At 44.8% G+C, this 27,190-nt stretch overlaps 1 protein-coding gene across 3 annotated transcripts in view; it reads left to right on the top strand.

Annotated features, from left to right (window-relative positions):
• GALNT18 (polypeptide N-acetylgalactosaminyltransferase 18) overlaps positions 1-27,190 on the top strand; it is a 410,017-nt gene that overhangs the window by 344,322 nt on the left and 38,505 nt on the right. The window lies entirely within an intron of this gene.

The raw sequence follows: 27,190 nt of genomic DNA, 5'->3' as shown, positions 1-27,190 counted from the left end.
AACAGTCTAGATCCATCCTCTTTGGAACCCCCTTTCAGGTAGCTGGAAGCAGCTACCAGATCCCCCCCTCATTCTTCTCTTCTGCAGACTAAACAATCCAAGTTTCCTCAGTCTCTCCTCATAAGTCATGTGCTTCCGCCCCCAATCATTTTTGTTGCCCTCCGCTGGACTCTTTCCAATTTTTCCACATCCTTCTTGTAGTGTGGGGCCCAAAACTGGACACAGTACTCCAGATGAGGCCTCATCAATGTCGAATAGAGGGGAATGATCATGTCCCTCGATCTGCTGTCAATGCCCCTACTTATACAGCCCAAAATGCCGTTAGCCTTCTTGGCATCAAGGGCACACTGTTGACTCATATCCAGCTTCTCATCAACTGTAACCCCTAGGTCCTTTTTTGCAGAATTGCTGCCTAGCCATTTGATCCCTAGTCTGTAGCAGTGCATGGGATTCTTCCATCCTAAGTGCAGGACTCTGCACTTGTCCTTGTTGAACCTCATCAGATTTCTGTTGACCCAATCCTCTAATTTGTCTAGGTCTCTCTGTATCCTATCCCTATCCTCCAGCATATCTACTGCTCGTCCCAGTTTAGTGTCTTCTGGAAACTTGCTGAGGGTGCAATCCACATCATCCTCCAGATCATTAATGAAGATATTGAACAAAACCGGACCCAGGACTGACCCTTGGGGCACTCCACTTGATACTGGCTGCCAACTAGATGTGGAGCCATTGATCACTACCCATTGAGCCCGATGATCTAGCCAACTTTCTATCCACCTTATAGTCCATTCATCCAGCCCATACTTCTTTAACTAGCTGGCAAGAATATTGTGGGAGACCAAGTCAAAAGCTTTGATAAAATCAAAGAATAATACATCCACTGCTTTCCCCTCATCCACAGAGCCAGTTATCTCGTCATAGAAGGTAATTAGGTTAGTCAGGCATGACTTGCCCTTGGTGAATCCATGCTGACTGAATGAAACTCTTGACATTTTATTCCAGTCTGCATCTACTCTGAGATGGTTTAGTGTTGTTAATGTGGTTTGAAAGTTAAATTTAGCTCTGTGAATGCTCTTTTGTCTGTTTGCTATGTTTAATTCATGAATCTACTTATGTCATGATTCAGCCCCACCCATCTTATACAGCACAGAGGAATGTGCTCATAGAAAAATATTTTTCCTCCACATAAAAATCTCACTATAAGCAGAAGTTTGCTGTAGGAGAAACACTCCCATATGCTATGAGACTACAAAAGGCTCACATCAGAATGGAGCTGCTGTGGCTCTCATGCAGAGAGGGTGGTCAGGCTGCAGAAAAGTCAGACAGAAGACCCTCTGTGTTGTAGGACTAGTATCTGCAATTACCTTTGCCATGGGAGTGCCAAGAGGACTATGGGAGAGCACAGCTGGTGATTCAGTGAACTACATTAATGGACTGGCTTTGAGCCCTGCTGGGTGACAGGGTGTGTGCACCAGGCTGCTGTCACTTTTACAGTTTCTGGACTGTGGACTAGATTGTGATACGCATTGGCTCTCTGAATATTCGGGCATTGGAGTAAGCAGGGCCACTCACACACTTACTCCCTGGAGCAGGTGGGTGGGCAGGGGATGAAGAATGAGGGGAGCCTAGGCTCCACATCCTCTACTCCAGCGAGCACAGATGAGCTAGCGAAGGGAAAGAGAATTAGAATTCACCACTGATGCAGGAATTTATTGGAGGAAGAGGAAGAGCGTGGAGGGAATCATTGATCCCTGAGCCACAGTTCTTTCCCTGGGATGTTCCTGGGTGGATGAAGCTACATGCCACCCCTTACTGTATTTTAGATTTCAGAGTAGCAGCCGTGTTAGTCTGTATTCGCAAAAAGAAAAGGAGTACTTGTAGCACCTTAGAGACTAACAAATTTATTAGAGCATAAGCTTTCGTGAGCTACAGCTCACTATTTTAGAGACAATCTAGCTCTGTAATAGCATCTGTGGAGGTGGTCAGGCTGTGGGTGTTCGGTAGCCCATAAAGTACTAAAAAATCTATAGGATTCGTGCAACAAATATACATGATTCTAAGCAGTGAGGCAGGACTCTTGCTTCTTCCACTCTTTATAGTTGTGTTTTGCAAAAGCCTTTATAAGATCACCTCTTCTATCTCCTGAAGATAGCAAAAATCAATGAAGGCCAAAATGGAAGGGGGAAAGGACCTGAGGATATTTTTAATCTGTGATCTAATCTGCCTTTTGTAATAAAGGCTGCTTATCATCAGAGCCCAGTATGATACCTCAGCAGCTTGTAGCATCGCCTAGCCATTTCAGCTATCATTTATGGGTTCATTTGTTGTACTGGAAGATCTTGTAAACAATCAGCTTCTAGGGTTATTGATTTTGTTTTGCTGTCTCCTGCCCCCCATGGAGCAATTACTCTAAAAACTTCATCCTCTCTTACCTGGCCTAGAGAGGCCTGGAAAGCCTGTGTGGTGTGTGTTCGTTCATTCGTTCCCAGGGCAACTGAAAGCCCCAGAAATCAAGCCATAATGAATGAGAGCAGAGGGAGATACATTTTAGTATTCTAGCAGTTAGGGTTGCCAACACTGTATTTTAAAAATAAGGGACTCTTTTCTTAGCACCCCGTCCCCACCCCTTCTCCTGATATTATTAATAATGAAGAGCAGCACTCACCTACATTTGTCAGGGATATTTCTTGCTGCTTTTTGCAGCACTCAGCAACTCCTGACCTTCTTGTACACAGATGAGAAAATAAGTGATGTCCCTTGTAATAAGGGACTGTTGTCAACCCTACTAGTAGCCAGTTGATCAGTGTGGCTTTGCACATTACAGTATTTACGGATTCATATCGTGTGTACAGGGGCACACTGAGGCAGGTACTTGCTATTCAGTGGTAGAGGGAATGAAGTTCACTAAACAAAATGCAATAAACCTCTGAACACAGTTTGGACATTTGAATCAACATTATCCTACCTCTGTTCAGTTGTCATAAAAATGATTTGTACTTCATGTATAGTGTTGGCTTTTTTCACTACAGAACACCATTTGAATGTCTCCTGAGAAAAGCTGAATTAATGATTGATTTCATAATAGTTTGGTGGGTGGGGTTTCTTCTGATATGTTTTTTGTTGCAATATTTAAAAAAAAAGGATTAAATTGTACTGCTTAAAAATACATAAAGCTGCAGAAATTTGAAGGCTAGTGGCTCATTTTTCATAGTTTCCCTCTGTCCTTTTCTAAGGGGAATAGAAATGGAATGAAGGAGGAGCACTTGGGGTGTGAATATTCCAGCTTGAGACATGTTATATATATTTGGCTGAGCTTTCACAAACCTGGCATTCATGAGCACAGCCAGGATCAATGGTACAATTTGTTGCATGAGGTCTTAGTATACAGGCACTTCATTTATATTCTGGATGCTGTCATCTTTCTCACTCACTGTCACTTCCTGTTTCCCTCTGAACACTTCTTGTTTCCCTCCCTTGAGCTACTTCTTAAAGGCATTCTGTCGGCAGGAAAAGTGCCAGTTGTGGAAAAATTGAGTGTGTGTGTGTAATAAAAGCATACATTTATTTTTGTTAAAATCCATTTGATTCTGTGTCTGTCTTTCATTGCGGCAAAGAAACTTATTTTAAAGGTACAACCAGGGCTGGTAAAATTTTATGAACTGCTGGCAGTCACTACATGTTATTAGCAATTTGATAGTAAAGTTTAACAAACCACTTAAACAAATGGACGGTAGTTCTTGAAATATTTCTATAGCAGTGCCATATTTTCCCTACGGAATGTTGTATGTGGGGATCAGCATAAACTTGATGTTCTCCGTTTAAAAAAAAAGTCAGAACTTCCTCTATTAGTTTTACAGGTTTAGCATTGTTTGAGCAAATGGGCAAATACTATAGATGCGCTAGAATAGGAATACCATCAGGCAACAGAAAACTGAGCAATTACCCCTTGCTTTATCGGGGGTTGGATTCTCCACAATCTCCCCCATTCCACCTCACTTCATCCACAGGGCAACCCACTCAAAGACCCTAATTTATTAAAGCACTTAAACATGGTCTTAAAGTGAAATATGGGAAAAATCCTGGCCGCATTGAAATCAGTGGATGATTTTTCCATTGACATCAGCAGGGCCAAGATTTTGCTTCATGTGCTTAAGTGCTTTGCTGAATGGAGGTGAAGGAGAACCAGATATAACTCCAGCTGAAGCCCGTCAGTGCTAGACCAAAACTGATCTTCAACAATACCACGGGATGCTTTGTCCCCAACAGGCTGAGTATTCTAGGACTATGGCTGCACTATGAGCTAGGGGTGCGATTCCCAGCTGGAGTAGACGTTCTTGTGCTATCTCAGATGAGAGCTAACCCAAGTATGTCTATGGGAGGTGGGATCACACCCCCGGCTTATAGGGTAGATGTAGCCCAGGGGTAGGCAACCTATGGCACGGGTGCCAAAGGCGGCACGCGATGTGATTTTCAGTAGCACTTACACTGCCTGGGTCCTGGCCACCAGTCTGGGGGGCTCTGCATTTTAATTTAATTTTAAATGAAGCTTCTTAAGCATTTTAAAAACCTTATTTACTTTACATACAGCAATAGTTTAGTTATATATTAAAGACCTCTAGAAAGAGACCTTCTAAAAACGTTAAAATGTATTACTGGCACGCGAAAACTTAAATTAGAGTGAATAAATGAAGACTCAGCACACTACTTCTGAAAGGTTGCCGACCCCTGATATAGCCTATCTTGCCAATGTTTCAAGCCCCCGCAGGTTTGGGACTGAACTTGGATCCTTCATATGCTATTTTCTACTTGGTCCCCATATTGATCTAAATATTCCTCCTCTTTTGCTTTTATTTTTGATCCTGTTGCATCATATTATTAATTTAGGCTTCCTTTGTCCTCAGTAACTTCCCCAAACCATGATTCCTATTGAGAGCTAAGCCAATAGAGTAACTTGAAAAGTGTGTTTGTTTAGTTTTTGGGGGGGGGGGGATAATACCCTACACAATGTTTCTCTAATATATTGCAAGTTCGTGTACCTCTAAGAGGTTATGCTAGATATTTATCATGAAAAAGCACATGTATAATAAAGGCACTGTACTAAAATGTAAGAGAAGCAGCTACCTTGGTGGTGATTTATGTTCTACTGGATAGGGAACTCCTTCTCAGTTATATAAGACACCCTTTATATATGCATCAGAAGCATCAAGAACAGTGCCAGCAAGAAAACTTCGCTGAAGTAACATTTTAAGTGTTTGAGGCACAATATCTAAAAGGAGATTTGACTTTATAGTTGGAGGCAAATTCAGCTGCAAAAGGACAAGTCAGCTACATGATGAACAACAAGAGTGCGGGTGCCCTCAGTTCTTCCTCCTCTTTCTGTCATTAGCATATAGTTTTGTGTATAATTTTACCAGTTGTATTCAAGATGATTCCTGTTAATCCCTGAGATGCTGCTGTAAAGGGAGCTTGATTGTGGTAAATCACTTAATTCCCTAAGGAAACCATAGTGTTGGCATCCGTTGTCAGGAAGAATATTGTTTATTGACTTCTGGGAAGCACTGACAATATTTTAAAACACTAAAAGCGTGGTTGCAATAATTTAGTTCATTTGCAATAGGCATCGCAGGCTGTTAAGCACAACACATAATCTTTGTGCATATAGAACTATAGTTACACAACATATATAATGAGGGCACAATTATTTCTGGGTGAAATCCTGGGGCAATGGAGCCAGGATTTCACCCTTAACAATGTCTACCACATAGTAGTTTATGTTAAACTGGGAAAACACTTAAAAAGTATTTAATGAACAGCTCAAGTAACAGAGCCAAATATACCTGGAAACACAGCCCTGGAAAACTGTCTATAAAGAAATCCACAATAAACCTGCACTATGCAGTAGCACATCCCCTGAAGCCATTCTGCAACAGACTGAAACTGAAATAAACTTAGTTTCAGATACACCTTATGTCTTTGAGTTGCGTATCACAGAGAGTACATATCATAGGGGAGGCTATTGTTTACCTCAACTTGCTAACACCTCTTAAAACTACAACTGCTTTATCTTCACTAGGATTTTACCTCATGTTAGTTATCATGTGTTAGCTAGCACATGATGAAAACATATCTTTTTTTCTAGTGAAGACAACATGACAGAAATTCAGTAGGAGATCTGGGAGTAGGATCCAGAAATCCCGACTCCCATCCCACTGATCTAACCACCCTGCTTATGGGCCATGCTAGGCAGTTGGTGGTGGTTAGGTTGTTGCTGAAACTTTAATTCACACAATTATTTGAACACATTCTGACTTGCCCCTAAATATTCTGTTTAGAGCCTCATCTAGCTTCAGAGAATTTAGCACCTTGTCTGTTAAACTGGTCTAAGTGCAAAGGATACATTACCCTCTCATTGAGATAGTGATATTGGCTTCCAATAAAGGCTGGGTTGATTTTTAGAGAGCTTAGTATTTGCTTTGAAGAACTTTTCACCACCATATGCTCTGAATTCTTAGAGGATCTTCGGGTTCCTTCTTTTAGTCAGCCTCTAAATGGCTTTTTTCCGTTTGTGTTTAGGCTTCAGACTATGCACAGGACTAGAATAGCAGGAATATAACAAGTCAAGATTGAGATGCATTAACAGATTAAAAGAGCTCTGAAGGAAGGCCACTCACTCACCTCAGTGGGTGGAAAACTTGATGAGACCAGAGTGATTGGAACAGCCCCAATAGAAAGGGAGAGGAAAGCACTCACTGGGGGGTGTCTTTCTCTCCCAGAGGCCCCATCCACCCACTAAGGGAGCAAGAAAGCTGATTGGTCCTTTGCCCTCAACTTATATTAATTTAAACCCATGGGCCATGTGGAAGCTCATTTTGCTCTATTTCAGCAGCTCCCACCCCCTCCCTGTAATGGTAGTTTGTGAGCTGTGTCTTACAAATGCTGTGGGTCTGACTGATCACCTGTTGGGGGTCAGGAAGGAATTTTTCTTCCTGTTGGGGCCAAAAGGGTAGTGGTTTAGTATTTTTTTCATCTTCCTCACAGTTTCTTGGAGGCGCAGAAGGTTAATTAGGAGTGAAAGGTAGTATTTTGTGGTAGTACTTGCCAGGGATGTTAATTTATCACAGCTTGTGGCTGGTTTCCAGTACAGTTAAAAGGCTAAAGGGAATGGTTCCCAGAAATAAGACCTGGAATTTTGCTGCTGAGTGCTGTTCTCAGGGGATGGAGGGGAGACCTTGTGGCCTTCATGGGCTGAGTCCCCCGCTTTAATAACCTCTGTTCCCTTTGTGGGCTGGGGGTGATAGAACTCAGAAGCATGAGCTGAGTCCCGGGGTAGCTGAATCCACCATAGGAGAGTCTAACCTGAGTTATGGGATATATGGTAGGAATCCTGTAACCCCTGCTCCTTCCATGTTAAGTTTAATACTGTTGAGGCCTGGTGCTTAAAATCCATCCCCATCTCTCTCCATTCTCTGCCTTGTCCACATTAAGCTTGCATGACTGTTGCTTGCAACTTTCCTCAGCGTTTCAGTCCCTCATAATTTAAACACTAAAATTATTCAAATCTACCAAAAATTTAAATCAGAAAATAAATTTCAATTGAAAAGGTTAATTTGCTGTTCAAAGTGGTATATATCTTGATTCAGAGACCTATCACCATGTCTTTTGATACAGACACTTACTATTTTAATTTACGCATGTCTTTGGTTATTCGTTAATACTATGGATCCTAATTTCCCCAGAGTGAGGGCTACAGAAATTGGCATCACAAGTAAGTAGACAAAGACAGTGATTGCCTGGTTTTATTTTAAGTTACACAGATGCAGCCAGTCTGAATGAGAGCAGCAATTTGGCCCTAAGTGATCTTTTTTTCTTTCTTGAAAGCTAAGATAGAATATTAGAGTAGGCAAAAGCAGTGGCAGCTAAAGGGGGAATCAAAAACAGAGCTAAAGGAACTATAAGGCAGCAGTGGATGCAACGTTCTGGGGTTCATTTCCTGTTTTTATTTTTCCTTAGAAATACTGTTTTTTGTGAATATTTTACTAGGTTTTGACCTGTATTTACAGGAACACAGCCTGAAAGGTTAATTAGACCACAAAAGAAAATTGATAATTGATCATTCTGGTGGGATAGCTCAGATAGAATCCCCCAAAAAACCAACAGTCCTCTCTAGGGAGTCATGGTAAACTGGTTACCAGCTATTTTCCTACAGCATTTGTAATTCAGGAAGATCTAGGATGTTCTCTGGCCATCCTTAGTCCACTAGCTTTGTCAACTGATGAGTAAACCACTGTAGCAGCTATGCCAATTTACGCCGGGTGAGTATAGACCTCAATGTGTTTAACTTTTATCACTGGATTTTCACAGAAAAAATCATTTTTGACCCCTCTAAAGGTGGGTTTTTTGGTTAAGGGAGAAATCTTGGAACCTTCCTATATTTTTAATCTGTATTCCCAGCCTTATGCCTCACTAGGAGTAAATCATGAGGGATAATTTTAGGACCATTTGTGACCAGGACAGCATTACATATGCATATGTGGAGTAGTTTGCTTAAAATATGAGGATCATTGTGTATTCAGGAAAATAAACAGAATAAACTGGAAAGAATGAGAGCATCCATTAGACTCGCCCAGTAAGGAGGAGAGCAAGGCTAGCTCAGGAAGATATTTCAATGTATGTGAGGTTACAGCACAGCTTTGCATTGATTACAATGAACTAATTGCACCTAAAAAAAGTGATCCTGGCAGACCAAGTACCAGTTCTGTCCAAGGCCTACAAGTCTGTGAGAACTGATAAACTCACAGCTTGAAGCCAGGCCAATTCACTTATGTACTAGCATAGATCAAAGTGATTGTTAAATGTATAAGAGTGTGTTTGGTGTTTAAAATTAATGAAAACTAATGGGATGCTGCATGCATTGTTTCCACTTACCTGTATCTCGTTATAATGTAATATCAAACATTTACATTGTATTTACCCCTGTAACTAAATAACCCTTCAAACAAGATAGAAACCTGGTGTAATGCAAATGAAGAACTTTAATTCTTGTGCATTTCAAAGCAAGTGTGATGATTGGATATAAGTGACTCTAAATACATTCCTCTCTCTCCATCCTCAAAGAAAGAGCTCACATGGATAGTGATCCTGTCAGCTTATTTTTGGTGAGAAGAAGCTATAAGAATGGACTCAAGAAAAAATTCTTCATCTCTGGACTGTTTGGATTCTAACAGGGCAGAATAACCAAACGATAACACACAGATCCCCAGTGTCATTCTGGCTAACCCTGAGAGACTTTGGGGAAACTGGCAGATTACTACACCTCTGCTACCATTTGGAATTATAGATCTGTACAAATATTTTTTTTACCCGTTTTAAACTCTCAATAACCCTCATTCCTCCTTCTTAGCCAATAAACCTTTAGTTATTTACTATAGAATTGGCTACCAGCATTGTTGGTGTGAAATATAGGATGCAAATTGATCTGGGTGAGTGACTGGGCTCTTGGGACTGTATGTAACCTGAATCTGTTGTGATTTTCGCTATAAGTGACCATTTATCATTAGGGTCCTACCAAATGCATGGCCATGAAAAATGAGTCATGGACCATGAAATCTGGTTTCCCCCTGTGAAATTTGGTCTTTTGTGTGCTTTTTACCTATACTATACAGATTTCACAGGGGAGACCAGAGTTTCTCAAATTGGGGGTCCTACTCAAAACGGAATTGCAGGGGGATTGCAAGGTTATTTGTGCGGGAGGGGGGTGTCACAGTATTGCCACCCTTACTTCTGTGCTGCTTGCAGAGCTGGGTGGCTGGAGAGCAGCGTCTGTTGGCCAGGCACTCAGCTCTGAAAGCAGCGCCCCGCCAACAGCAATGAGAAATAAGGGTGGAAACACCATACCATGCCACCCTTAGTTCTGTGCTGCTGCCTTCAGAACTGAGCAGCTGGAGAGTGGCGGCTGCTGAATGATGGTCCAGTTCTGCAGGAAGCAGCGCAGAAGCAAGAGTGGCAATACCATACTACACCATCCTTACTTCTGAGCTGCTGCTGGTGGTAGTTCTGCCTCCAGAGCTGGGCTCCCAGATAGCAGTCACCATTCTCCAGCTGCCCAGCTTTTAAGGCAATACCACTACCAGCAGAAGTGCAGAAGTAAGGGTAGCAGTATCGCAACCCCTGCCCCTACAATAACCTTGTGACTTCCCCCAACAACTCCTTTTTGCGTCAGGGCCCCTACAATTACAACACTGAAATTTCAGATTTAAATAGCTGAAATCATGAAACTGACAATTTTTTAAATCCTATGGTTGTGAAATTGGACTGTGAATGGACCATGAATTTGGTAGGGCCCTGTTTATCACACAGTTCAGCTTGCCTGGGTAGCAAGATAGACTGAAGAGTCTAAGGGGACTGTCTGTGACTCCTTGGTAAGACCGTTACAGTGATCCAGGAGTTCACATTTGTTACAGGTTTGGTGAAATCTAATTATAGAACATATCACCAGTCTGGGGTGTCTGCCCTGTTTTTAACAGTTTGCCCTGAGGCAGGCAGTCATGGTCATGAGCCACTCCAGACAGCGTGACACCTGTTTTGTATGAATGATTGGACTTGTAGAAATAGCACTTCCTGATGGATGATTTTGCACAATGATTTGTTGATATGAGGTTTCAGCAAGGAAAACACCATTGGGTGGAGAAGGTTCAGAGAAGTACCACAAGAAGGATTAAAGGATTGGAAAATATGCCTTATCAAGGAGCTCAATGGGCTTATTTTCACATACAGAAAGTTAAGGGGTGACATAGTCACAGTGTATAAGTACCTACATGGGGAATAGACATTTGATGAGAGAGGGCTCTTTAGCAGACAAAGGTATAACAAGATCCAGTGGCTAAACAAACTCAGACTGGAAATAAGATGCAATTTTTTTCTCAGTAAGGATAATTAACCTTTGGAAGAACTTACTTACTTAAGGATTGTGGTGGCTTTTCTATCACTGGAACTTCTTAAATCAAGATTGGATTTTTTTCCCCTAAAAGATGTACACTAGTTCACTAGTGCACTAGAAGTATTCAGGAAGTCTTATTACCTGTGTGCAGAGAGCCAGGGTGGCTTCCCTCCAAACCGGAGGGTAAAGAGCCACCCTCTCAGCCTGAGTGGGCAGGGCCAGACCAAACTTAGTCCAATCCCCGGAAGAGGAGGGGTGGAACAGGAAGTACAAAGGGCAGGGCCCTTTGCCCAGTGAGGGCAGCACCAGGGAGGGAGACAGACGCAGGCTGCTCCCTCCAGACCCTGCTGCTGACCCAGGGGAGGCCCTGGGCCAAGAGGAACCTGACCTGGAGGAAGGACTGAGGCGACCAGGACTGCCAGCCACTGAGTACCCGGAGGACCTGGAGGGGCCAGGCTGTAACCCGGGCCAGCATGAGCCTGACACAGAGGGGGAGCTGGGGCTGCCAGCAGCTGAATACCTGGACGAGGTGGACAGACCGGAGAGGCCCACTTGAGAGACCAGGTAGGAAGTAGCCCAGGGGCAGAACTGCACAGTGTGGTGGGTGTATTTGGTCAGCGGGGCGCAGCTGGTTCTCCGCTGACCCAGCAGCAGGACCCTCTCCTCCCACCACTGTCAGGGCCCTGGGCTGGAACGCAGTGGAGTCGGGTGGGCCTGCGTTCCCCTATCCTGGCCAACCCACCTCGGGTAGCAGAATCCCGAACGCCGCAGACGTGTGCTGGCACTCCCCTGCCTGTGGGGCGCACTGCAGACTCTGGCCGGCACACCTTCTCCGCTAATTCCCCGGTGCCCGAAAGGTGTGACTAAGGCCTGCCAGTGGGACAGTAGCTCTCCATCGCTCCCTAGAGGCTCGGTGGACTGATTGAAACCTGTCACAAGTGGTGGAGAATGCGGGCAGAACTCCCTATCCCTGCAGGAAGAGGTTAGAGTGAGGGGGCCTCTGAAGCTCCCCTAATTGAAAGATGGAGAGGGAAAGGCTTACCAGTTCCTGGGTGAGAGCCAGCAACAGCAGCAGCACCAACTCGTACAGCAGCTGGGTGCCCACCAGCAGCAGTTGCTTCAAACCTTGGGGGCCCAGCACCACGAACAACAAACCCAATGCTTCCAGCAGCTGGCAAACCTGTGGCAGGGCCATGGTGGGGCTCAACCGGAGAGGGCGGTCACCCCGACCCCTCTTGCCCCACCGATCCATCTGGTCAAGAGAGGGCCTGAGGATGACCTGGAGGCCTATTTGGTGACCTTCGAGCGGGTTGTCTTAGTGGCCAGTTGGGCATCTGACCAATGGATGACCCTCCTCACCCCATATCTGACAGGGCTTGCCCAGAAGGTGTACAGTGGACTCCCAGATGAAGAGACCCGCATTTATGCTTGAGTGAAAATGGCTATCTTGGATGCCTTCGACATTACCCCGGAGACGTTTCGGTGACGGCTTCAGGAAAAGGTCTACCCTCCAGGTGCCAGACCCCAGGCCATGGCCCAGGAATTAAGGACGCAGGTGGCCAATGGCTACAACCCGAGTGTCACAGCTGAGGTGACTGAACAGGTCATCATCGAATAATTCGTGCACATCCTCCCAACCCAAGGGAGGGCTTGGGTGTTGCGGCACCGGCCACAAAGTCTGAGGATGGCCGTCGCGCTTATGGAGGACTTTCTAGAGGCAGAGGTCCCATAGGACCGGCAGCCCGCTCCCCAAACCCTGGACCCAGTGCACAGAAACTTGAAAGGGGGGGGCCCACCTCCCAAACTGACGCACCACACCGTATCCAACGACCAGATGGCGGCAGGACTGATTTTCCCTGACGCCCCGAGTCCACACCGCACTCCTCCTCTGGATGCTTAACCCGACCACCGGGCCCCAGCCAACCCTGCAGCCCCACTGGTGCACCCGTGCGGCCAGCGCACCCAGAGGTAGGACCTTGCTTTCGATGTGGCGAGTACGGTCATCTTCAATGGGGCTGTCCTGCGATGGACTGCAACTTTGGCCTGGTGTGCACCGGGGAGCGACGGACCCGTCTGCCCTCTGTGGCCAAACTGACAGCCCCCATGGAAGTCGCCGGAACCCACGTTGTTGGTCTTGTTGATTCGGGCTGTGGGCAGACCCTTGTCCACCAGGCACTCTTTCCGGACACCGAGCGGACCATTGGGGAAGTACAGATTCAGTGCATACACGGAGACGTGAAATCATACCCCACGGTTCAGGTCCCCATCATGGTGAACGGAGCAACTCAGTTAATGAACGTGGCAGTGGCATCATCCCTCGCCTATCCAGTTATTCTGGGTCACGACTGGCCAGACTTCGTCGAGGTGCTGCGATCTCTACCCACCGAAGAGGCGTTCGAGGGAGCTCCGCCTGAGATGAAGACAAGCCCCGACTCGAGGTCCGACCCCGGAGTTGCCCAAGTTCCCACACCCGGGCAAGATGGCCTGGAAATGGCTGGCCCCTCCTGACCTGGTGGACTTTAGCTGAGATCAAAGGGAGGACCCTACACCCCGGTTTGCCTATGAGCAGCTGGCCCATGTGGATGGTAGGTCGTGGAGGCCCAGCGCACCACGCAATGGCTTAGGTTTGAACTCAATCACGAGCGGCTCTACCACATTGATCAAGACCCCCAGACCCAAGAGTTCCGGACCCAACTTGTGGTCCCCTGCATTCATAGTCAGGCTGTCCTGAAGCTTGCACATTCCATCCCGGCTGCAGGCCAATTAGGGCAGGAAAAAACTGTGGCTAGGGACCTGGCCAGCTTCTTCTGGCCCGGCATCCACTGTGAGGTGAAGGATTACTGTGTGTCGTGCCTGGACTGCCAACATGCAGCCCCAGCAGGGGTACGGAAGGCCGCTCTGGTCCCTTTACCAGTCATAGGTGTATCATTTGAGTGGGTAGTGAGGACCTGGTGGGGCCTTTTCCAAAAAGTAAGGCAGGCCATCAATATATCCTTGTCCGATGGACTTTGCCATCCGCTTCCCCGAGGCCATCCTCTTAAAAAGTATCACCGCCCGCACTATCGCTGCGGAGCTCGTGAAGATCTTTGCAAGGGTGGGCCTCTCACGGGAGATACTTACTGATCAAGGGACCAACTTCACTTCTAAGCTGTTCTGTCAGGTATGTGCCCTATTAGGGATTAAGAAACTGCAGACCTCGGTCTACCATCCCCAGACTGACAGATTGATCGAATGTTTTAACTGGACCCTGAAGGGAATGTTACGGCGTTTCCTCACGCAGGACCTCCGCCAGTAGTCACCAACTGCTCCCTCCTTTACTACTGGCAATTCGAGAAGTCCCACAGGCGTCCACGAAGTTCTCCCCATTTGAGCTCCTCTATGGCAGCGACCTCGCGGGGTGTTGGACCTCTTGAGGGAGACTTGGGAACACACCCCGTCCACAACGCAGGGTCTCTTAAAATACATCTTACAGCTGCATGGGCAGCTGGCGCGGGTGGGCGAGCTCGCGAAGGAGAACTGAAACACAGCCCAAAGAGCCCAGGAGCAGCACTACAATCGGGGCGCCCAGGCTCGATCATTTGTGCCAGGGGACTGAGTACTCCTCCTGTTCCCCTCAGAGGAATCAAAGCTTTTTGCCTGCTGGCAGGGTCCATATGAGGTCCTCCACCAGGTAGGGTCTGTCACCTACGAAATTCAGCAACCTGGTCGCCGTAAGGAAAAACAGATTTATCATGTAAACCTCTTAAAACTCTGACAGGAACGGGAGGGACTACTAGTTGCCCCGTACCCTCCCGAACCGGACCTGGGGCCCCAACTGACCGAGGAGTCGGATAATGATGAACCCCAGCTAGCCGAGCCACTCACAGTCGAGCAGCAAGAACAGGCCCTCTGCTTAGTAAGGGCATTTCGCAAGACATTCACCATGAAACCCGGGCAGACTACGCTCACCTATCATGTGATCCAGACTGAACCCGGGGTGGTGGTCCGAGAGACAACCTGGCCATTGCCTAGGCAAATGCAGGAGGCCGTAGAGGAGGAAGTCCAGGCGATGTTGGATCTGGGTGTTATTGAGCGTTCCCAGAGCGAGTGGCGGAGCCCCATCGTCCTCGTACCAAAGCCGGATGGGAGCCGGCAGTTTTACATTGACTTCCAGAGGGTAAACGCCATTTCAAAATTTGATGCCTATCCAATGCCCTGCATTGATGAGCTCCTCGACCGGCTTGGGGAGGCCTGTTATATCACCACTTTAGATCTCACAATGGGGTACTGGCATATCCCCTTGGATCCCAGGTCCAAGGAGAAGACAGCATTTGCCACCCCTTCAGGGTTGTACCATTTCACCCGGATGCCTTTCGGCCTCCATGGGGCCCCGGCAACCTTCCAGCATTTGATGGACTGGGTGTTGCAATCACACACAAAGTACGCTGCGGCCTACTTGGACAATGTGGTCATCTATGGCAATAACTGGCAGGAACATCTTAACCAAGTAGCGGCGGTCCTCCGGGACCTCCGTGCAGCTGGGCTTACAGCCAATCCAAAAAAATGCCAAATCGGGTGGGAGGAAACCATTTACCTGAGGTACACCTTAGACAGGTCTGCCCCCTCATTGGGAAAGTCCAAGCACTCCAAGAATATCCAGCACCGACCACGAAGAGGCAGGTGCGTCAATTCTTGGGCTTAGCTGGTTATTACTGGCGGTTTGTACCCCACTTTGCAAGCGTTACAGCCCCACTGATGGAGCTCTTGACCAAGGACAGCCCCCGCCGGGTGCATTGGTCCAACAAATGCGAGACGGCCTTTCAAACTATCAAAGAACAGCTGTGTAGCAATCCAGTTCTCTTCAGCCCTAACTTTCATCGTGACTTCATCATTCAGACTGATGCCTCAGGAGTAGGGCTTGGGGCAGTCCTCTCACAGGAGGTGGACGGGGAGGAACACCCTATTGCTTGCCTCAGTCGGAAGCCATTCTCCAGAGAACGGAACTACTCCGTCGTGGAGAAAGAGGCGCTAGCAATTAAGTGGGTGGTTGATGCCCTCCACTATTACCTCCTCAGAGCACCCTTTATACTTATTACGGACCATGCATCTCTGAAGTGGCTTAATAAGATGAAGGACAAAATGCCAGGCTGATGCGTTGGTATCTAGCTCTGCAGCCCTATGCCTTCACGATTCACCATCGGGTGGGAAGGGACAATGCCAATGCGGACTTTCTATCCCGCCTCAGAGAAGGTGAGGATGCCAGCTCTGATGGTCGGGAGCTGGATTTGAGGGGTGGGGTATGTAGGGAGCCAGGGTGGCTTCCCTCTGAACCAAAGGGTAAAGAGCCATCCTCTCAGCCTGAGTGGCGGGGCCAGACCAAGCTTACTCCAACCCCCGGAAGGGGAGGAGTGGAACAGGAAGTACAAATGGTGGGGCCCTTTGTCCAGCAGGGGCAGCACCAGGGAGGGAGACAGACACAGGCTGCTGGCTGTTCCCTCCAGACACTGCTGCCAACCTAGGGGAGGCCTTGGGCCAGGAGGAACCTGACCTGGAGGAAGGACTGAGGCGACCAGGACTGCCAGCCACTGAGTACCCGGAGGACTTGGAGGGGCCAGGCTGTAACCCGGGCCAGCGTGAGCCCGACACAGAGGGGGAGCTGGGGCTGCCAGCAGCTGAATACCTGGATGAGCTGGACAGACCAGAGAGGCCCGCTTGAGAGACCGGGTAGGAAGGAGCCCAGGGGCAGAACTGCACAGTGTGGTGGGTGTATTTGGTCAGCAGGGCGCAGATGATTCTCCGCTGACCCAGCAGCAGGACCCTCTCCTCCCACCACTGTCAGGGCCTTGGGCTGGAACGCAGTGGAGTCGGGTGGGCCTGTGTTCCCCTACCCCGGCCAACCCACCTCGGGTAGCAGAATCCCGAACGCTGCAGACCCGTGCCGGTGCTCCCCTGCCTCAGGGGCGCGCTGCAGACTCTGGCCAGCACACCTTCTCCGCTAATTCCCCGGTGCCCGAAAGGTGTGACTAAGGCTTGCCAGTGGGACAGTAGCTCTCCATCACTCCCTAGAGGCTTGGTGGACCGATTGAAACCTGTCACACTGTGTTATATAGGGGGACAGAATAGATCATCACAATGGTTCCTTCTAGCCTTATGATCTATGAATCAGTATACCTCTGAAAACTTCGCTTGATTTTTATACTGTGATCTATTCTTTCATCCCTTTGGAGATAATTTTCTTAACAGGACAGGTATGTTCACTCTCTCAAATGTGATTAAGTGTAGGATCCATGAAGGGACTTAAGAATTGCAAAGCTGAGTCGCAACTACTCTTGGGCATCTAGAAAATCACAGGATTAACACTGTGATCCAAAAAGTCTGAGTTAAGGACCTAGGCTCTCTATACACTAAAAAAGAGAGAGATAGGTGTCCTAGAATGCAGTCCACAAAAGCCAGCATGCTAGCTGCAGTGCTGCCTAACTAACCAATTGGAGGTGCCAACAAGAGGGTGTGTGCTAAGCCCTGCCCCTCTCACGGGGGTAGGTGCCTTTCTGCATCTTGGATTTAGGCATCTACCTTGGCTTGTGGTTTATAAATGGGAACCTACCGCCTGGAGTCAGGTAGCTTAGGTGCCTACCTCATTCCACAGAAAATGGCTGGAGGAGGAGGTGGTGATGGTGGCCATTTTATACACTTTAGTGCAGTGGATAGAGTATTCACCTAGGATGTGGGAGATCCAGCTTTAATTCTCCTCTCACTCCCAGACGGGGGGAAAGGATTTGAACAGGTGTCTCCCACCTCTCAGGAGAATGCTCTAATCACCAAGCTATAGGATGCTCACTTAGTCTCTCCTGTTGAAGCGGTTCCATTATGAATAAATAATGAGAGTGACTGGAGTAAGGGGACTGGACCTTGTCTCCCACTTCCCAAGTGGGTGCCTGAGCCACTGGACTAGTGTCATTCTCTTTTCCACCCTGTCCCAAGGACTGTTCCACTGTGGATAAATATGTGAGGTTTGTGGTTCACAATGGTGCTATGTACAGAGACTAAGTGCTTATGTCAGCACTTTAGGCACCTCAGGTGCTTCATGAATTGCACCCTAAATGACAAGGGACACTGAAATAAACAGTGTGCCTAGTGCAAGTAGCCAAGCAACTGATAAGGGAAACCACAGAACCCAAGGTCTTCTATAAAAATCAGAAAGATGCATCTGGTAAATTGTGGAGTATCTGTTGCATTTCAAACTTTTTATTGTTTTAGGGAGAATTAACATTTTAAAAAATATAGTTCAAATAATATTAAACTTTAAATTCAAGCTATTTGGGTGACATTCTGAGGGATTTACTCATATTTTACCCAAGCCCTTTAACTCTCAGTTAATCTCTCATTGAAATCACCTGGGCTCCAGCCAGACTTGGATGGCCTTTTGGAGAGTAGCAGCCAGGAGTTGGTTAGCCACTTAAAATTCATTTCCAGCTACCAATTTCTGCCAGTAAATTTATTAAAACTTAACCAAGGTTGGACTTACTAGAACCCAATTCAAGAATAGTCTAGTGAAGTAGTGCTCTCAAATGAACCTGCATAACTGTGTTGTTCCAGGTTTATGCCAGTGTAATGTCATTGATTTCAGTAAAGCAAAAACAGTGTAAACCTGCAGTAAAGCTATGGTGAATCATGCCCATTGTCTCACTTTCTTCTGTTGTTGTAAAACAAGCAGAATAGAAATCATGCACCATTGTTGGTGAATATAATGGACATTCATTAAAAATGCACAGCCACATACCAGCCTCCAATGAGATTTCATCTGGGAAAGCTGCCATAAGCATTAGGAATAGCTTTCAGCCAAAACATTGGTGTATTCAGTTTTAAACTTTCAGTGGGGAGCCAGTAATTCATTTTTCAGATAATCATCCTGTGTTAAATTGGACATCTTACTGTAACGTTTTGCTGCATGACAAACCAGCTCCAATGAATTATTTACAAAGATTGGCAACCATCTTCAGCCAGCAAAGTCTTTATCAGCTCAAATGGCTTTTCAAGGTTTATTATTAACATGGGGATAAATCTTGGTCCCATTGAAATCAATGGAATTTCACCACTGACTTTAGTGGGATAAAGATTGACTTGGCCTTTCAGGGTGAAGTTCTCTCCTGGATAGAAATTCTGCATCATTCTCAGATGGGTGTGTATAAGAAGCACATGCTTCGCTAAGGCTCAGCTGCCCAGCTATTGCCAATAAAGATTAAACTAAACCTTGTCAGATTAATCCAAACACAAGGTGGGATGGAAATCTGCTAGGTTCCTGTGGATCTCAGCAGCAAATTATCCCAACTCTAACCTCTTGTAAAATAATTCTCATTTTCTTCTGATTAGCCGCCCTAATTCTAGCTAAGGCACAGAATTCTCTCCAAGATCTGCTGCTCTTCCTCATAGCTATGTCCACTTTCTGCTCTCTGCACTCACACATGCTGTGTACATATACTTGCTATTTAACTTGACGCCAGCAACTTGATGCAAGAAGAACTCTTTAATAGGTAGATTGCTGTCTCCACAGTCAGATGAATTGGAATTCAGTGGGCTTGAAAGGATATAACTGAAGACAGAACTTGGCCCCTAGTGAATACTCAGAATAGAGAATAGGTAGACATCAGCAAAAAAAGCATTTGTTACCATTTTAATAATTAATACATAGAACAGCCCAGGACTCTGGGTATGAACTCTCCCTCCAAGGACTTATGCTAAGTGGGGAGAGAGTCCTTGCATCCCAAGGAAGTGAGGAAGGACGTGAGCTGGTCCAACTCATTTATGTGCTAAAGCTTTAACCAGCTCCTTTTATTCTGGATCTTCTTTGTGCAAGAGGAATTTGAAAAGTTAGACTGACTAATAATAGAGTAGGCCACCCCTGTGTTTTAATGGTAATATGATATTCTGAATGTTCATGATGGCCTCCGCGTCAGATTCTATCTTGAAAGAAGGTGAAACTTGGGTGATCAAAGAAGAAAGAATCACCAGTAACAAACTTGCCTGAGATTTGGAATAAAGGGTGGGAAAGTGCTAGTGCACCAGGTTTTCTTCATAGTTTAATAGTCATCGCCCACAGGAAAAAGAATTGTAAAGAGTTTTTAGAGGAACCTGAGCAATGCCCTTCTCCACCTCCCAGCCATTCATAGCCTTTGTTCATTTTAAGGTTCTTTTAGAAAAAGGGCCAGCGCTCCCAAACATTCAGTGACTAGCTTTCCCCCTAGTGAAGAACCAGAGAGAGATCCGTATTATGTTTTATGAAAATTATATGTACTTCAGTTTACCTGTTTGATATTGTTCTGTCTGACTAGGTGGAGTTAAATGAAAAGGAGCTGTTAGGAAGAGCAAGCAAAGGAAACAATGGCCAGCAATAAGACACCTCTAGGTAAACAACTTGATGGCAGTTAATTGGGAAGATACCATGTCCAGGCACCAGGTGAAATTACATAGCTAGTTTGCCAAGGCTTAGAGCAAAAGGATAGTAGACAGTTAAAGTCTCTCGCTGTAGAGCGGGAGGGGTGTTCACAGAGAGCAGACAGGCTGAGACACAGGCTCACAGGATGGATCTGGATATGTCTACGCTGCAATTAAAAACCTGTGGCTGGCCCAAGCCAGCTGACTCAGGCTGGATGGGTGGTGGTGGGAGGGGTACTCAGGCTAAGGAGCTGTTTAATTACACTGTTGATGCTTGGTCTGAGGGTCCTAGAGCCCAGGCTGCAGCCTGAGCTCAAATGTCTACTCTGCAACCAAATAGCCCTTGAGCCTGAGCCCAGATCAGCTAACGGGCCAGCTGTGGGTTTTTCATTGCAGAGTGGACATCCCCTCCGAGGCAGCTAAGTTTGCCCAACCTTTGAGGGAAATGATGAGCATTAGGTATGACTCAGGCTCTTCTCTGATTGTTGTGTACCTTTAGGTGAACAAACAATATGTTTGTTTTGAAGAAGCTGTGTTGAGTCACTTTAGTCAGTCGCTGGTCACAGGCTCCCAGAGGGAAGTTTCTTGCAGGTGCCAAATACCGTTGGGCTTGTTGTGCTTACACAGTTGCAAACAGCAGGCTTGCAACCCTGTTCTGGACTAAGGTGCTCGAAGCACCACAGGCCCGGCAGGAGTACTCTGAGAAAAATGAGGCTTACACACAGCTGTGAGTTATTGGCTTTACTGAAGGTTAGTGACCCACCCGCAATGGGGACTTCAAGCATTGCAGTCACGAAGGCGGGGAACCCAGCACACCGGAGCTCTGCCTGGGACAGAGTCCAATGGAGGCAGACAGTCAGCGTTAATAAGCACTACACAAAAACAGCTCATGAATATAGAATTAGGTACTTCCCAAAGGGGGGCTTTCCCCTACCTGGCGAAGGGCCATGCAAAGCAACTGTGTCCTTCAGTAACTATCTATGTACTTCCCAACCTGGGGAACGGCCATGCAAAGCAGCTGTGTCCTTCAGTACCTATCTATGTCCTACAGTAACCTCTCAGCTCGAGAAAGCGGAAATTCCCTAGCTAGGCCATAACAAAGTCTTCCGCAGTCCCTTACAAACCCCAAGACCCAGTCTGAGAATGGGTGAACCATGAGGTTCCACCTAGGTGAAGGAAACAAAGCGGGTAGCCTGAGAATGCACTCAAAAGGGACTGCAAAGGGGTCTCAGGCCCTGCTCGCCCTCAGACCGTGACACCCCTCCCCACGCACACTTCCTTGGGTTATTCCTATGTAAATAGTAAAGATTTTCCAAAGTAGATTTAACTGACAGTAGTCCTGGATTCCCGCAATTCCACCTTCAGGGTATGTTTAATGGAACTGCATTGATTTCCTGAACAAAAGACACTCCTTCACTATAGTACAAATGGAATTTGAAGAGCTCATAGCTGTACTCATATTTCATTCAATATGGTTAGTATTTTAAGAGAAACAGCAGTGCTGTGTGTTAGAGTAATGAAAATCTCTTAAGCATATTCAGTTACAATGTTATGGAATATGGAGTTGTTTTTTGTCAACTGCTTGTGTGCCAACATCAGACTAAGACACATGCCCTCGGAAATTCAGTGGCACTTTGGTGCCCATTCATTTCTGTGGTGGTGATGTGAGAATTCTGTTATTGCTTTTCACTAATGCTCTGGCATGATGAGTAAAGACATTCTGTGCTAGATCCTCAGTTGGTGTAACTCAGAGTACAGTAACTCCAGTGAGTTCAGTGGCGCTATCCCAATTTATACCAGCTGAGAATCTGGCCCCTTATCTTTATTGTGCTTACACAACATTGCCTACTGCGACATTTGCCATGACATAGGAATCATAGGGAATCAAATTTCCTAACTATGGGTCAAATTTTTAAAAGTGCCTAAGTCCAACTTTCAATTGGCATTTAGTTTGCTAACTGCATGTATCACTGTTGACAATGGGACTTAGGTTCCTAAATCACTTAGATGCTTTTGAAAATTCTACAGTCTGCCTTTAGGTTACAAGCTGAAAATGTAGTGTAGTAATATTTTAGAAACATATGTGCCAGTAAATTGTTTTTCTACTGAATGATCTGCAGTGCTTTCAACAAAAGCAACTCAGTAGTCTGTCTTGTGCTGATGTGGAATGCATTGTAGCTGTCATGTTTGTTGATGCTTGTGAAAAGCATCCACTTGAAGAAAAGAAGCGATCCAGTATAATAAGTGTTGCAATGAACATTTGTTTGTTTTTTTATATTTTGTGAGAAAATAGGAGCACTGTTTTAACCTGTAAGATTTTGTTTTGTCTGCAGTTCAATTTCAAACAAGCAGTAAAACAATAACAAAATAAAAATGCAACAAGCAAAAAAGCAAAATAAAATTAGTTGAGACAGTTGTGGTAATTCAGATCAGTCCTCTCTTAAAGCCTAATCCAAAATTATCAGGTTTTGTGCCCCATCTCTTTTAAAGAGTTCTCATAACCAATATTTGTGAAGAAGCAAAAAACCAGGCAAATAGACTTAAATGAATGGCTTTTATGATTATTACCCCTTTAAAATGGGTAATAATAGCAATTAAACATTATCTTCTTCCTTTCTGAGAATGTTTATGGAAGTGCAACCAGGATTTAGCTATTAGCAGTTTTAAATCCCAGAATGTTAGATAAGTGGAAGGAATTTGTCAGCAGTGCCAGTATTTACCTTATCTATCTATTTAATCTAGCCAGCTGTGTGTCTGTCATCTTTCTGGGGTACCCATCACTGTGGTATATAGGTGCATTTTTTCATACATAAGTATTAAGAAAAACATCTTGCCCAAGGACAACATAAACCCATAGTTTCTGTATCTTTCCATTGATAACAAATGCTATACAGGCTGTGAGCAGTTGTTGGTTTACCATTGGAGAAGTGACACTGGAATCAGATTGTCAGGTGGTGCTTGATGTGTTCAATACTCAAACAAAAAGAAACTGTCATGTAGACAACTAGCAGATCAGCATCAGAAAAGGCCAAATACGACTGGAATCTCTGCTGCATATCAGCCTGCATATCTTGGGTCTTGCCCTGAGTGATTTTAAGAAGCTGAAAGGTGCATCTGCTACAGCTGGTCTGGAACTTTCTGACAATTTTTTTTTGGTCAAAAAATGCTGCTAAACTGTGGAAACAGTAACTTTTTGTGGAAATGAATTGGTTTCCATTAAAATGTCATTAAGAAGGTTTCTCAGGTCCAGGATAGAATAGTTCAGTGATTAGGGTACTCACCTGGGATGTGGGAGATCCAGGCTCAGGTTCCTTCTCTATCTAATTTTGGACCTGAACCTTGGTCTCCCACATTCCAGGCGAGTATGCTAACTACTCGCCTAATGGTTATTCTGTGATGGTCTCTTTTTTTTTCTTGACACCAACATTTTTTATAAAATGGAATTCTTGTTTTTTGTCCAACCCAAGTTCCAATATAGCTCAGATCACAAAGTTTAACAATTCTTATGTGCCCATTTGTTAAACTGGTCTACACCGGATTGAAAAGTGGAATGATAACAGCATATGGGGGGAGCTCTCTAAGGCTGTGTGTCAACACCCTGTTAGCTCATCTTTATTAAAGATACATACATATACTTCTTGTCCATGTGTCTAGGAACAAAGACTGTAGGGCATACATACAAGATGGGGGTCACAGTGGATTTGGGGGTCACAGCAGGTAATCAACTGAACAAGAGCTCCCTATGTGATGCTGTGAGGCTAATGCTATCAAGTATCAGTAGAGAGGTTATTTTTACCTCTGTATTTCATACTGGTGCAACCACTGCTGTAATACAGTGTTCAATTCTGTGACCACAGTTCAAGAAGGATGCTGATAAATTGGAGAAGATTCAACAAAGAACCATGAAAATAATTAAAAGACTGGAACACATGCCTTATAGTGATAGACTCAAAATAGCTCAATCTATTTAGCTTAACCAAGAGAAGTTTAAGGGGTAACTTCATCACAGTCTATAAATACCTACACCAGGAACAGATATTTGATAACAGGCTCTTTGATCTAGTGGAGAAAGGTTTAAGACGACTGAATGTCTGGAAGCTGAACTAGCCAATTCAGCCTGGAAATAAAGTGTAAATTTTTAACAGTGAGGTTAATTAATATTGAATCAATTTACCAAGTGTTGTGGTCTTCCTCATTGACAATTTTTAAATCAAGATATGCTGTAGCTCAAAGGGAATTATTTTGAGGAAGCGCTATGTCCTGTGTTATACAGGAGGTCAGATTAGTGATCACAGTGGTCCCTCTGGCCTTGGAATCTGTATCTGTAGAGCTTTGCCAGTTCCAGGTTCAATTACTGAGTAGCCTACAACCAGGGGGATCATTATACACCTATCCAGAGACGTACGAGGCCTAATTTATTACTGGTATAATTCCCAAATGGTCTTTGCAGTTACACTGTGAATTTGTCCCTCTTCAACAAGTAGTGAGAAGGTGTGATTGCTGTGAGCCTTCGAGCTGTTCTAAGTAATGCTTGGGAGACCTGACCAATAAAGAGGGCTTTGGAATGAGGGTGCACACACAATGGTTTAAAGTTCCCTTTGCGTGCACACATTACTTTAGCTGTGCAGTGCAGCCCTCAGTTGTATCCAAGGATCTAGGCCTATATGTTTAAGTGACTTATTGCAGCTTTTAAAAAAAATTGCGTATCCATATTTTTTCTCTTTTGTCTTGTTGACATTGGTGACAACATACTGAATAATTATATTAACAAATAGCTTCCTATCAGTAGCAATCGCAAACCAGGACTGAAGCTTTCCTCCCTTCCACCTGTAATGAGTTTGGATAATAGGCATTAGGGCCATAAAAATGCTGAACCATAAAATGCTATATGGCCTAATAATCCTTTTTAAAGATTATCTCAGTCCTGCCTCCCTGCTTTATCAACGAATCCTTCAATCCTCTCCATAAAAGTATCTGGCTACTTCTTAAACTCCTGGTCTGTCTGGGAAGCTTATTTTTATTGCTCTTCTAATGCATCAGTTCTAATCATAGCAATCTTCATTTTGCCCAATCTTAATTTTCTAACTTATGGATCTGTCTCTTTTTGTGAACCCTTCAGCAGTATTTATAGTTTGTCATTCAGTTTCAGTCACCCTGTTCAGACATCTGAATTAATCTGCTAAATCATTTCACTCTTCTCTTCTCCTGTGAAAATGAGACTGATCTTTTCAATCTTTCTCTATAGCAAAGATTCTTAACACCTGGAATCACACTGGTTCTGTCAGCAAAGATTTCTCTCCAGTATCCTTGATATGGGAAAAAAGGAACCAAAACTAAACAGAGGGCCAAATCCTTGGTTGATGTAAATCAACATAACTTCATTGATGTCAATGGAACTATGCTGATTTGCATCAACTGAAGATCTGACTCAGAAAGGCTAGGTGAGGGCAAGCAGTATGCCTTGCACACAAACAAGATGCAAGATCTGTATTTTATCTCTGTGTTGATTCATCCGAATATCCTGCCTGCCTTCTATACACTGGTATAATGTATTCAAAGAACTTTCTACAATAAGCCCCCAAATTCCTTCCTAGGTCTGTGTGTTTAATTGTTCTGTTTAATTTGTACTCTGTTCTTTTTGTAATTAATATTTGATTTTATTTTTACAACAAAGTACACACTGTACATACAAAACAAGCTATCAATTATATATAACATCATTAATAAATAGATACCAGGATATAGTACCATCGAGCCCTGAGAACAAGCATGTTTTCCAACCATATAGTACATAAAGTTCAGCTCCCGCCTTTTCTAGGATTTAGCTTTACTAATTAACAACAGTAAGACAACACAAATGTCAATTTAGTTCTTCTGCCCAGGCATGGCTACTCAGAGAGCCACTCCCTACGGACTTTTTCTTGCCATTATACTTCTCAGTTTTAACACTTTCCCCACTATATAAGGGATGGTAAAGAATTAGTAGAACCAAAGATAAGAGCAATTTTATCCTTTTCCATAATGCTGTCAAGGGAAAGGTCCAGTCTCCTTAAAATTAATTCTGAATTGGAGCTTTCACAGGACAATCCCAAATTGTGGATTTATATTGCCTTGCCAACATTTTATATAACTTTATACCTTTGAGAGGGAACACCATAGAACCTCTGCCATCCATTTTTCACTTCCCCTCCTTCCTCTGGGGAAACAAACAAACAAAACAAACACACCACTCTCATTTTTAGTGGGCAAAAAGGGCAAAATAAATAGGCTAGATAATAAATAGTCTCTTGACTGTTTGGACAGCAGAAAAATCATTAGGGTCTGTGAGATCAATGCTCTGCTGTGAATCCAGAGCAAAGGATTCAGCCCTGTATGTATATATTCAATAAAGTGAGTCCAGGTGTCCTGAAATATGCATAACTCAGTCTTTCACAAGCTGCTGAATGAGTTAACTGATATCCATTGAACATGTACATTGCATTTTGGGGAGCTGCCCCAAATGTACTAATTTTCATTTATCTGCACTAAGCTTCATTTTTTATTTACTGTCTTTGTCAGATAAAAGATCCAGATTCCTCTGAACCCAATTGTATTATTCCTCCTCTCTTCCACTTCCTCTCCCATCTCCCAAATCTGCATCTTGATATTATCCTCAGATTAGATATTCTAATAAAAAATGGTGGCTGTTCCCAAACTGACCCCACTTCCTGCTGGAAAATTTACCACTTATAGCAACTTGCTGTTTCTGAGCCCAAATCTGAACGACCAGAGCAGCTAGAAAAAATATCAGCAAATGCTTTATAATACTCACATAACCCCCAATTTGCCAGGTACCTGACAATT

The sequence above is a fragment of the Dermochelys coriacea genome, chromosome 6 (assembly GCF_009764565.3).
Source record: "Dermochelys coriacea isolate rDerCor1 chromosome 6, rDerCor1.pri.v4, whole genome shotgun sequence".
Classification (NCBI taxonomy): domain Eukaryota; kingdom Metazoa; phylum Chordata; order Testudines; family Dermochelyidae; genus Dermochelys; species Dermochelys coriacea.
This window is presented reverse-complemented; position numbering and strand designations above follow the sequence as displayed.